Genomic DNA, 10,316 nt, shown 5'->3' on the forward strand with positions numbered 1-10,316 from the left:
AATGATCACAGATGCAAAAATTTATAAATTTCTGTATTGCTTATAACTATTGTCATCGCAAAATTCCTATTATATGATGTAACTCGGTGAGGAAATTACCGAGCGCGATGGAACCTTCCGTATTTCATGATACATGAATTCGTGATGTTCCCATTTGCAAAAATTTATAGATACTTTCATTGTTTATAAAACCATTGTTGGTGCGAAATTGCTATGCTCTGGTGCAGCTCGACAAGGAATTTACCAAACGCAATCAATTCTTTCACATGTATTCCTGATAATCCCATTTGCAACAATACAGGGTGTCCCAAAAATGTTGGATGTTCTTGAATGGGGTGTTTGGAGAGGGGGGGGGGGGTGATTTGAAACAATTTTTTTTTAGCATAAATGTTGTTCGAGGCTTTGTTAAGGAGATATTGACAGAAACCCCCGACTAATCAGAGCGCGAGTATGCCGGTGGAGCGCCTGCGGGAGCATAGGCCCCACAGGCGCTCCTCCGGCATTCTCGCGCTCTGTTTGGTCGGGAGTTTCTGTTTCTGGAATATCTCCTTAACGAAGCCTCGAGCAACATTTTCGCTAAGGAAAAATTGTTTCAACCCCCCCTCTCCCGCGGAACAAGTCTTTTCAAGGACCGCCAACGTTTTTGGGTCATCCTGTATATTGCTCATAACTGTTGTTATTGCATGAAACCTATTGGTTATAGATTGCCACTAAAAAGAGTGTAATAAAATAATTTTTTGGAAAAAAAATTTAACCGACTTCAAAAAAGGTACAGTGAAAAGTATGAAATAATTTCTAGTTAATTTATATGAATACGCACTAGCTCTAGATATAAATGCTTAAATTATTTCATACCTTTTTTGAAGTCGGTTAAATTTTTTTTCCAAAAAATTATTTTATTATTTATATATAAAACGATAGAAACATTAATAATAATGACATAATAATGAAATAGTATACATAATTTACATACCATAATTTAGATCATACAAATATATACAATTTGGTATAGAGCTAAATTTTATTATTTGTCACAATTCAATTTATATTGTATTTATTCAATTTTATGCGGAAAAGAAACTGAAAGTAACTCTCTTGACAATGCTTACGGCGTACGTTTGTTCCCTCTCTACAAATAAATTTGCTATAAGATAATACCGGAAACACCCATTTTGCATTTCTCTCGGACCTCCGTCGCCTCTACTTCTTCCTACAGGAGTTCACACTCCAGTTAGGATAGAGCTCAATGGTTGTTACTATATCGTCAGTCTACACGCGGTTTTCCACATGGTTTAGACCAGGCATGGCCAACTGTTTTTGCCCCCGGACCGAATTGAAAAAAAAATATTTTCACTGGCCGGATGAAATATTAAAATTGAAAAATGTGAAGCAAAACACTTATTTCTTTATGTAAACAAAATATTATTATGAAATTTGTTTATGAATAATTGTTAGTTAAGCAATACAACATTTATTTCTAATCGAAATGAATTAAATAAATTTAATTATTCGCGTAATGTAAATTCTACATATCACACTGTTATACAGCAGAAAAACCTTAAATTAATCGATATTATATAGTGTTTGGTACCATTTTCATCAGTATAACATCAGGAATTCAGTAGTGCAATTTGTTTCTTTAACTTTTATAAAACACAACAAAAAGTGAACATATCATGACAAACATTTCACACTTTAATGCTCGGATACTTCGAGGTCCGTCGTAGGTTAAAGTCAGCACACGTCCGCTTAGGATGGTTCAACCGTTGGTTTATGGGTTTCAGTAATCACCCGATTTCACTTCATATGCATCGTATTATTACGGGAGTAACGCCGATGGATTCCTTACATTTTCCTGATGAAAGCGCTACTAAACACTATCTGAATCGGACTATTTTTAACGAAGATAGGTAAAAAGTGTGCAAATCATTTTTTCCGTATAATTTCCTTCTAAATAATCCGAATTGTATCGAGTCTGGTACCGTTTTCATCGGGAGAACATAAGGAATCGATTGGTAATACATCCGTTAAGATCCGATAAGAAATACGGAAAATGATGGTCGGCCTTCTTTGGGTCTAGTTCGCTACGTCTTTTTTATGACACCATTGTTACCCGGCGGCGGAATAACATGTGTACTCGGAAAAGCTTGAAACCATTCAAGTTGCCCGGTTCCTTCGGGCCACTTGGTTTTTTCGGATCGCTCAATTCTATTCGGGTAGCTTGAATCTTTCAAGCTACTTGGTTTTTTCAAGTACTCGACTCGGCTCGGTAATCGGGTCCCGGTTTGACTCGGCTTGAAAGGCACTTAAATATTCGGTCTTTCCGGCAGCTCTAGTCCAGGTATTGTCACCGAATTCTTAACATCGGACAAGCGACAAGCGTCCAGGGGGCCTATTTTCGAGTCGTACGATCAGTTTTCGTATACGCAAGTTGGTTACTTGCACATGATGTCGCTTCAAACGGTATTCTCGAATCGAAAGCGCTGATTCGCATACGAAATGTTTTGTACGGTTTGCATCGGGTGGGTGATGACCACACGAAACGCAAGTTCGTATGAAATTCGCGCATGCGCACTAGTTTTAGCGTCAGCAATTGACGAAATATAATACAGCAAACATACAGAAAAAACATATATATATATTTTATAAAATTGTACAATTGTATTCAATTCTACACCGAAAGCCTTAATAATACAATATCAGTCATTTTTATAACTACTTTATTATTACTATTTTATTTATTTATTTTACTATTTTAAAGTAGATATGTACAGGCTCTTTAACTTATATACAGAGCTCTAAAGTAATGATTACTTTTGTATTCATTACAATTTGGAATAATTACATTCGAATTCATCTAGTAAATGTTTTACCCTATACTGTTATGAAAAAATTATTTGTACCTCTTTCCCATTACAATTGCAATATCTTTCCACGTTACCTATGAGGTAATATTGCTGTCAACGCGTTTTTTTTAAAGTGGTGTCCCCAATAGACCTATTCCACTAAGAAGAATATGCATAACGTACATAGTTTATCATAACGAGTTACTTAAATTTTAAGTAATTCTTGAGTACTTTCTTTTTAGTAATTATGCAATACATTATTCTTAATTACTGAGTAATTCATTACTTTTAAATAATTTCTTATAACTACCCAGAAAGTAATTAAAAGGTATTCCAAATCTAAAGTAAATAAAAATATCAAAAAGTAATTAAAAGATAATTATAATTACTTTTTAATTATTTTGAGGTATTTTATATACTTTGGATTTGGGATACCTTTTAATTACTTTCTGGGTAATTATAAGTAATTGAATTACTCAGTAATTGAGAATAAGATATTGCATAATTACTAAAAACAAAGTAATCAAGAATTACTTAAATAATTACCTTCCAATTCAAAATTGAAATTTATTGTACTATGCAAATTTTTGAAAGATAGAACTTTCATATGATTCATCCGTAGTGTGTAGTAGCTAAAGTTTCTAAGGCTGCCGCAATTCTTTCTTTAGCTACTACATCCCTCTCCAGCAATTTTATTGTAATACTCCTTTCTATTTTCTTTATCTTCCTCGACTATTCGTGCCAGAAGCACTGAAGCTTGTGATCTCATGCCAGAGGTTTGTTTTTGTAATTTAGTGGCTTGACTTAGAGGGTGTTTCTGTCTCACTATAAATAAGCAATATATTAATCCATGTCCAGCGGGCACTTCTAACTTATAAATAAAAATATTTAAAATAAGGTTAAGTAAATAAATTTGTTATGAAAGTTCATAACAATAACCGTTTCTATATAAATAGAAAAATACATCAGCTATTACTTACCTTTTTCTATCTTAATCGTTGGTCTCTCCACTATTATTGAAGGGCTAGGTTGCGAGTCTGCTGGTGTTTCCACCTTCTTATTGTCCACCAAGTTTGCATCTAAATATTCTCCGGAGTAGTCCTTCAATGGAAAAAGTAATATTTTAGTACCTTGGATATACTTTTCAATTTTTAAACATATTTACGTACAAATTGTATTGGCGTTTCATCTACATATATTGGAATCACCCTTTACTTGTGTAGCATGCATTGTGTTGAGGACACGTTCCTCCTCCACCGATAAATTGTCTGTATTTAACGGACCACCGCCTGTGGCATTTAAATTTCTATTAATTGAAGACTGCTTTGCCTTCGCTTTGCCTCGGAAATCTTGCCACGTCTATTTTACAAAGGAAAAAAAATATGTTAATGCAGCTTTTGCAAAATTGAATATAAAACACTTATAAACACTATGTAAACACTTACACGTCTTCATTGTTTCCAATCTCTCTTTGCCCCTGGCGAAGCGTTTAAAATATTTGTTATTTTTTGCCACATACGCTGTCCATCCTTATACGTATAATCGGCCGATAATTTTGACCTCGTTAGGTTTGGGTTTGCTTCTATAAATTCAATAAGAATTTCTTTTTGCTCGCGGGATATGTTCCCCGTTCATTTCGTTGGTTTACCCTCGTCGCACATTTTTGTTTCACGCAATTCTTTCCACGATGTTTCCGCAAAAGCTTATGGGATAATACTGCCTTTCCTCAAACGCTTCTCGATTAATACTGCCAAGTTTCTAAATTTGGCAAAACCCATGGTCACTCGGAAGTACCGTCGCATCCCGTGGCCGCAATAAAACATTACAACTTGAGTGTAATAAACGGGCGACTAGGGCCTCTTGCACAGCGTTCTCGTTTACGGAAAACTACACATGACATTGACAGGACGCCATGTATATTTCCGTTGGTATTTTCTAAAGTTGAACAATCATTGGCTCGTCTCCAACGCGTAAATCTGGCAATACTGTAATTTCATACGTATACGAATCAGTGATTCGTATAGTGCTCCAGAATACCGTTTTCGTATGTGAACGATTCGTACACGAAACACGCCATACGAAAGTGTTCGTATACGATTAAATTCACACGAAACTCGAGAATAGACCCCCAGGAACAAACCCCCGTACTCTCCCTTCTCCGGGCAGGCGTCTAACGATGAGACTCTTATGCATTATTAATTTTAAGTGTAATGATTGTTAAATATATTATTATAATTTAAAATTTAAATTTATTAATTTAATAATTAAATTTTACACATTATTTTTTTCTTTACCTTTAGTAATATTTATTTCTTATATTAGAAATAAGGTTAAATAATGATAATTTAAATATAAATTAATTTATATTTATTTATATAATATATTAACAACAGATTAATAATTGCAACTATAAAAGTGACTTTATTAACATTAATAGGATGCCTTCTAATGGTATGGTTTATTCTACAATTCTATTCTAGATCGTTCTTCGTTGAGTGCCGACCAGCGAGTGATCTCTTGTCCATCCAGGTCCTCGCCCATTTGTCTCTTGTTTATGAGACTGGCGCGTTATCGCTCAGCCTTTTTGGTAGCGTGGCTGACCGTCGAGTTCCTTATATGTATAGGATCTGGGGCTTCTTTGATCGGACGTTTCTTACAAATATTATCTTTTTTTATTAAAATTCCTATATATTTATTTCATGGTTGATTATTGAAAGCTCATGTTGAGGTTCCAGTTTTCGGTCGATAATTTTAGCTGTAATTTGTAGTTTCTAACGCTGCTTCTATGACATCTCCAACACTTACACGATTGACACTCGTCAATCGAAATTTAGATATTCTAAGACGAGTAAATAAATGCAAGTATAAAACGCCGAGTATTCTTTAGCAATGATATTTTATTTCGACGAGCTCTGTTCACGACGATTGTTGGCCAAGAAGTGACTTTCCCGGCCTGGGAAAGTCTCCGCGCTGTCCCTGAATGAAGGCTCTTCAAGGTCCTTCGGGGTTGTTTATGATAGGGCCTGGCGCCCGTCGTTGGGGTCCGCTCGACTACGCGACACCCTGTCTCTTGTCACGCCAATGTTTAGGCGAGTTGTCTCGAAATTCCTAACAATATTTTAGAAAATTTATATTTCAGAAACGAAAGAGATTCGCTCCTTGCCGATTTTACATACTCGACTTTCTTATACATACCTTTTCTCGCATACTACAATACCGTAGGAGTGGGAATGTGTGCGTGTGTGTGAAAAAGAGAGAGAGAGAGCGTCGCATAAGTACATTGTAACGTAGTTTTAGCTTATTGTTAGTTTAGTTTAGTTCAATTTGTGACCAGGCCACTTGGGTCGATATTGTGTGCAGGCTCGCCCCGGTGAGGCCGCCTGTATTTTAGCATGTTATTTTTTAACAATTCCCCATATTCCAAAATAATTTTAATGTAAAAATCAAATACAACCCATATAGCACCGGACGTCTTACGGACGTCCATTTTATGTCCAGTTTACGCCCAAACATCCGACGTCCGTTGTCGGACGTCCTTAGGACGTCCATGGGACTTAAATTCTGTACGTCCCAGGGACGTCCGCCCGGAACGTCCTACGAACGTCCATGAGACCTAAATTTTATACATCCCAGGGGTGTCCGCTCTGAACTTTCTAGACTTATTCTAGAGTTATTCGATCCTCGTTCTCAGTAGGAGTGTTCCGTATCTCTGACTGGATTGGTTCCCTCTTTAGTGTTACCACCCCCCTCCCCCTTCCCTTTTAGTCCCTAGCACTCCCCCCGTCCCTCTTTCCCCTACCCACCTCCTTCTGGAGGTTCTGGCTGGCTATCTGAACGCGGGTTTGCAAAGATCCGCCCCCCCCCCCCTCTTGTGTAACTATCCATCTCGGGCCCTGATCCGAATGAAGGCTCGCCACCGTTCATCCGTGCCAGGGTTACCGACTTATACATGCTTCTACCTATCCCCTTTTTGTCGTTCCTATTCCTACTTCTACAGTTTCTGTTGTTTAAAGTGCGGCAGGGAGGAGCGTTCGAGTGAGGGGTCCCCACAGCGTGTCTGAAGATCAGACGCGACTCCCGTGGATGGGCCCCAGCTGTTAGGCTTGCCAACCCGTCCTCGCTGCCACTCTTTCCGATTCGGCGAGCCTACCCTATTGGTATTAGGCTGGATTATTTTGTATTCCCCATGACTCTCAACCCCGAAAACATGGCGAATTCCTTGCGTAGCTCGCGATCACCACCAGCTCCAGGGTGATCCAACTTGGATTCCCCCCTTTTCCCACTGGAAGGTTGTTTCCACTATTTGGAAGGGTCACCACCCCTTCCACAGGGTCCGTGGTTCCATCTGTGTGGTTCCGTGACCCCTTTTCCTACGATGGTGTAGTTTGGTCGGACAGTCACCACCCGTCCTAGATCCGAACTCCTCCCATCTTGTGGGGAGGTGCGCGGACCCTTTTCTAAGAGATTGTTATTGTATTCGGTTACGGTAGATGCGCTGAGGCGCAGTCGGCGCATCCCTCTGCCTTGCGTGCTTCCTGTTACTTGTTCGCTTTGTTTGCTGTAGTGAGGAGTCTGATCGGGACGCGAGCGGGGGGACTCAGACGTCGTCAGCCGTAGGTGTGATGACCTACGGTGAGTGTAGTGCTGGATATTCCCGCTCTCGGCTTTTGGTGTAGTACCTTGGCCTGTCCCGTGCTCTACTCTTTCCCTTACTATTAACTTCTGTTCTACACCCTGCGGAGTAGAGGATCTGTACAGTGTCGTTTATGTACGATTTTTCTGCGAGATGCCCCTCAATCCGTCTGATGCCTGCCTTGCTGATACCATGTTCTGTGGCAAGGTACACCACTCCTTCCGTGGAGTCGGTGGATCCATCTATGTGGTCCCGTGACTCCTTTTCCTACGATGGTGGAATTCTCCTTAACTGTGGCCACGCCAGCATTACTGCCAGCGTGCCATAACCGTTACTGCGGTCACGTCAAGATTGCTGCCAACGTGCCATATCACTTCCTTAGGTGTTTTGCCGCGGGGACCTAGCCCCGACTCCCCGGCTGAGGGTATTCCGTCCTAGACAGTCTTTCCCGCCGGGGAGTTTCCCCTGTCCGCAACCTGGGGACGCGCCACGTAGGGGTTCACCTCTCATCCTATTTGGACAGCCAAACAGGTGCGTGGGTCCTACGATGCAACTGGGACGTTCTAGGGACGTTCACAGAACGTTCACAGGACGTTCAGGGGACATTTGGACGTTATCTGGATGTCCATAGGACGTCCTGAACGTCCAGTACCGGACGTCTTACGGACGTACATAAGACGTCCCTGTGCTATCTGGGCAAGTATAACATATTTTTATAAATATATTGCTTATTTTCTATTTATATTTATATGTAGATGTAATATAGAATTAGGCAATTCCAGTAGTTCGAGGAGGTTACTCTATTTGACATGTATACAGGGTGTCCCAAAAATGTTGGAGGTCCTTGAAAAGGGTGGTCCAGGGGGTGATTTGAAACAACTTTTTCCTTAGCGAAATTGTTGTCCGAGGCTTCGTTGAGAAGATATTAACGGAAAACACTGACCAATCAAAGCGCGCGTATACTGTTGGACACGTACATACACGTATATACACGTACATAATGTTTTTTACCAATTTCTATATATACACATCTACTTAAAAGAAAAATGTATGACCGCGGGCATTTTTTAAACTTACTACGATTCTAAACCACGATGAAAAGCGTGTTAGACTACTAGCGCAACAACCGCAGCAGAGACGACAGCAGCGCTGCAGTGGACAGCGTGATAGCGGAGCAACCATATTGCCATACAAATCATCAAGATTTCTCAGCAACGAAGCTGATCAAGTTATTTGAAGCGAAGAAGGAATATTGTCTCACGATTCTTTTTCTAAAATATTCTTTACATCACTCCGCATGCTACTGCAAGGCCCAATTTTGCAATTTCACCTTTAAAGTATGATAAAAATATGTTTTTAAGGAAGTAATTTTTTTTTTGCAAATTTTCGAAACAAACGCTTGATAGGTGGATAGATTTACTTCCCCTGATTACGAAATGCATAATCATTATGTGTTTGTTTTCATTATTGTGTATAAAAAACGCGAAAAACTGTTTCGTAGTTCACCTATTCTTCGTTGCTCTTCGTTGGTGGCACTAGTTTAGCTTCTGCGCAGCCTTGGACAACATTTTCGCTAAGGAAACAGTTGTTTCAAATCACCTCCTGAACCATCCCTTTCAAGGTGTTACAACATATTTGGGCGACCCTGTATATATAATTCGAAAAAGTAAAAAAATTACGCCAAGTACATGAAACAGTGGAGGACTCAAGGAGTTACCATTGAAAAATAGAAGATCCCCATAAAAAACCACAAGAACTTCTCCACCACAACTATATTGACAGGCGTATTTTGTTACTAAAAAGACAAAAACCTAAATCCTCTTTTGGAAAATTTATTGTTACTATAAATCACAGATGTAGACACTGTAATTTGTTTTTAAAGAAACATACGCAACCACAGACATAAACTTTCCAGGTTGATTATGGTTTTACGAGCTCGAAGATTAAACTGTGTATCTCCAAGCGTATTGTCGTGACTCCCATAAACTATGTAACCGCTCTAATGTATTTCGCACGCGAGGACGACCACGTGATACCTACTCGTCGCTTACTAATTTCCGGTAGCAGTTGAAGCCATTGGAAGGAGGAACTTTGAGGCATGACAATCTGTGTCAAGTGGGCCTGTAATTGGTAGGTACTCGTATAACCTTATTCCACACGTAAGGAGAATACAGTGCCCTTTTAATGCGCCGAACACTTTCAGCGCGGTAAAAGTTCACGCTATTTACTTTGACGGTAGAAAATCGTTTTCACTCGATTAATTGAACGCCTTTGTAATAAGAGGCAACAGTTCTTGCTGTACATTTTGATAAGCGTGAAATGTACACAGAAAAATCGTGCGAAAGATTATTTAATTCGATATTATCGAAGCACTCTTGTCGACAAAGTAGGAGAAGTAATGATTGAATAGTTTAGAAGAAATTTGTTTGCAATTGTAAATAGACAGGGACGAATGCGTCATATTTTCCAACATATAACTTTAATAGCATTTCTGGTTGAAGGAAATAATTCTGTAAATAACATAAATCACCGTAATTATATTAAACAAAATATTTATGGTGTGCAAATGTTTTGAAACGTGGTTTAAGTATGCGACAAATTAGACTATGTGTAATTTTGTTTTTATTAAACAAGATAAAGGAAAAGGTTATTTAATTTATTAATGTAAAGTTTAATTTTGTTGGAAAGTATTTAGTATTTGGAACAATCTAAATTAGAATGAACAAAAATTTCAAAAATCAGTCAGGGGTTGTCAGCCACAGCCCGAAATCTTCTCCTTCTACCATGATTACAAGAGCTACTCGATCCACCCTTGATCCTACGGCAGTTAGTGGCGA

At 38.9% G+C, this 10,316-nt stretch overlaps 1 protein-coding gene and 1 long non-coding RNA gene across 3 annotated transcripts in view; one reads left to right on the forward strand and one right to left on the reverse strand.

Annotated features, from left to right (window-relative positions):
- Positions 1-3,419: 3,419 nt before the first annotated feature.
- LOC128882738 (uncharacterized) lies at positions 3,420-4,969 on the reverse strand. 2 transcript variants are annotated; one of them, XR_008458528.1, is made up of 4 exons: positions 4,292-4,969; positions 4,016-4,205; positions 3,827-3,947; positions 3,420-3,671 (listed from the first exon to the last, which is right to left on the reverse strand). It is a non-coding gene; the product is annotated as an uncharacterized LOC128882738 (long non-coding RNA). The 2 variants fall into 2 exon arrangements; XR_008458527.1 differs by having other exon boundaries at positions 3,827-4,205.
- A 2,918-nt stretch (positions 4,970-7,887) lies between these two features.
- Positions 7,888-10,316, forward strand: part of LOC128882737 (uncharacterized) — an 83,092-nt gene continuing 80,663 nt past the window's right edge. Inside the window, exon 1 of the mRNA XM_054134466.1 lies at positions 7,888-8,010. The gene's annotated coding sequence lies outside the window, so the exon portion shown is untranslated. The remainder of the gene's footprint in view (positions 8,011-10,316) is intronic.

The sequence above is a fragment of the Hylaeus volcanicus genome, unplaced genomic scaffold (assembly GCF_026283585.1).
Source record: "Hylaeus volcanicus isolate JK05 unplaced genomic scaffold, UHH_iyHylVolc1.0_haploid 12164, whole genome shotgun sequence".
NCBI lineage: Eukaryota > Metazoa > Arthropoda > Insecta > Hymenoptera > Colletidae > Hylaeus > Hylaeus volcanicus.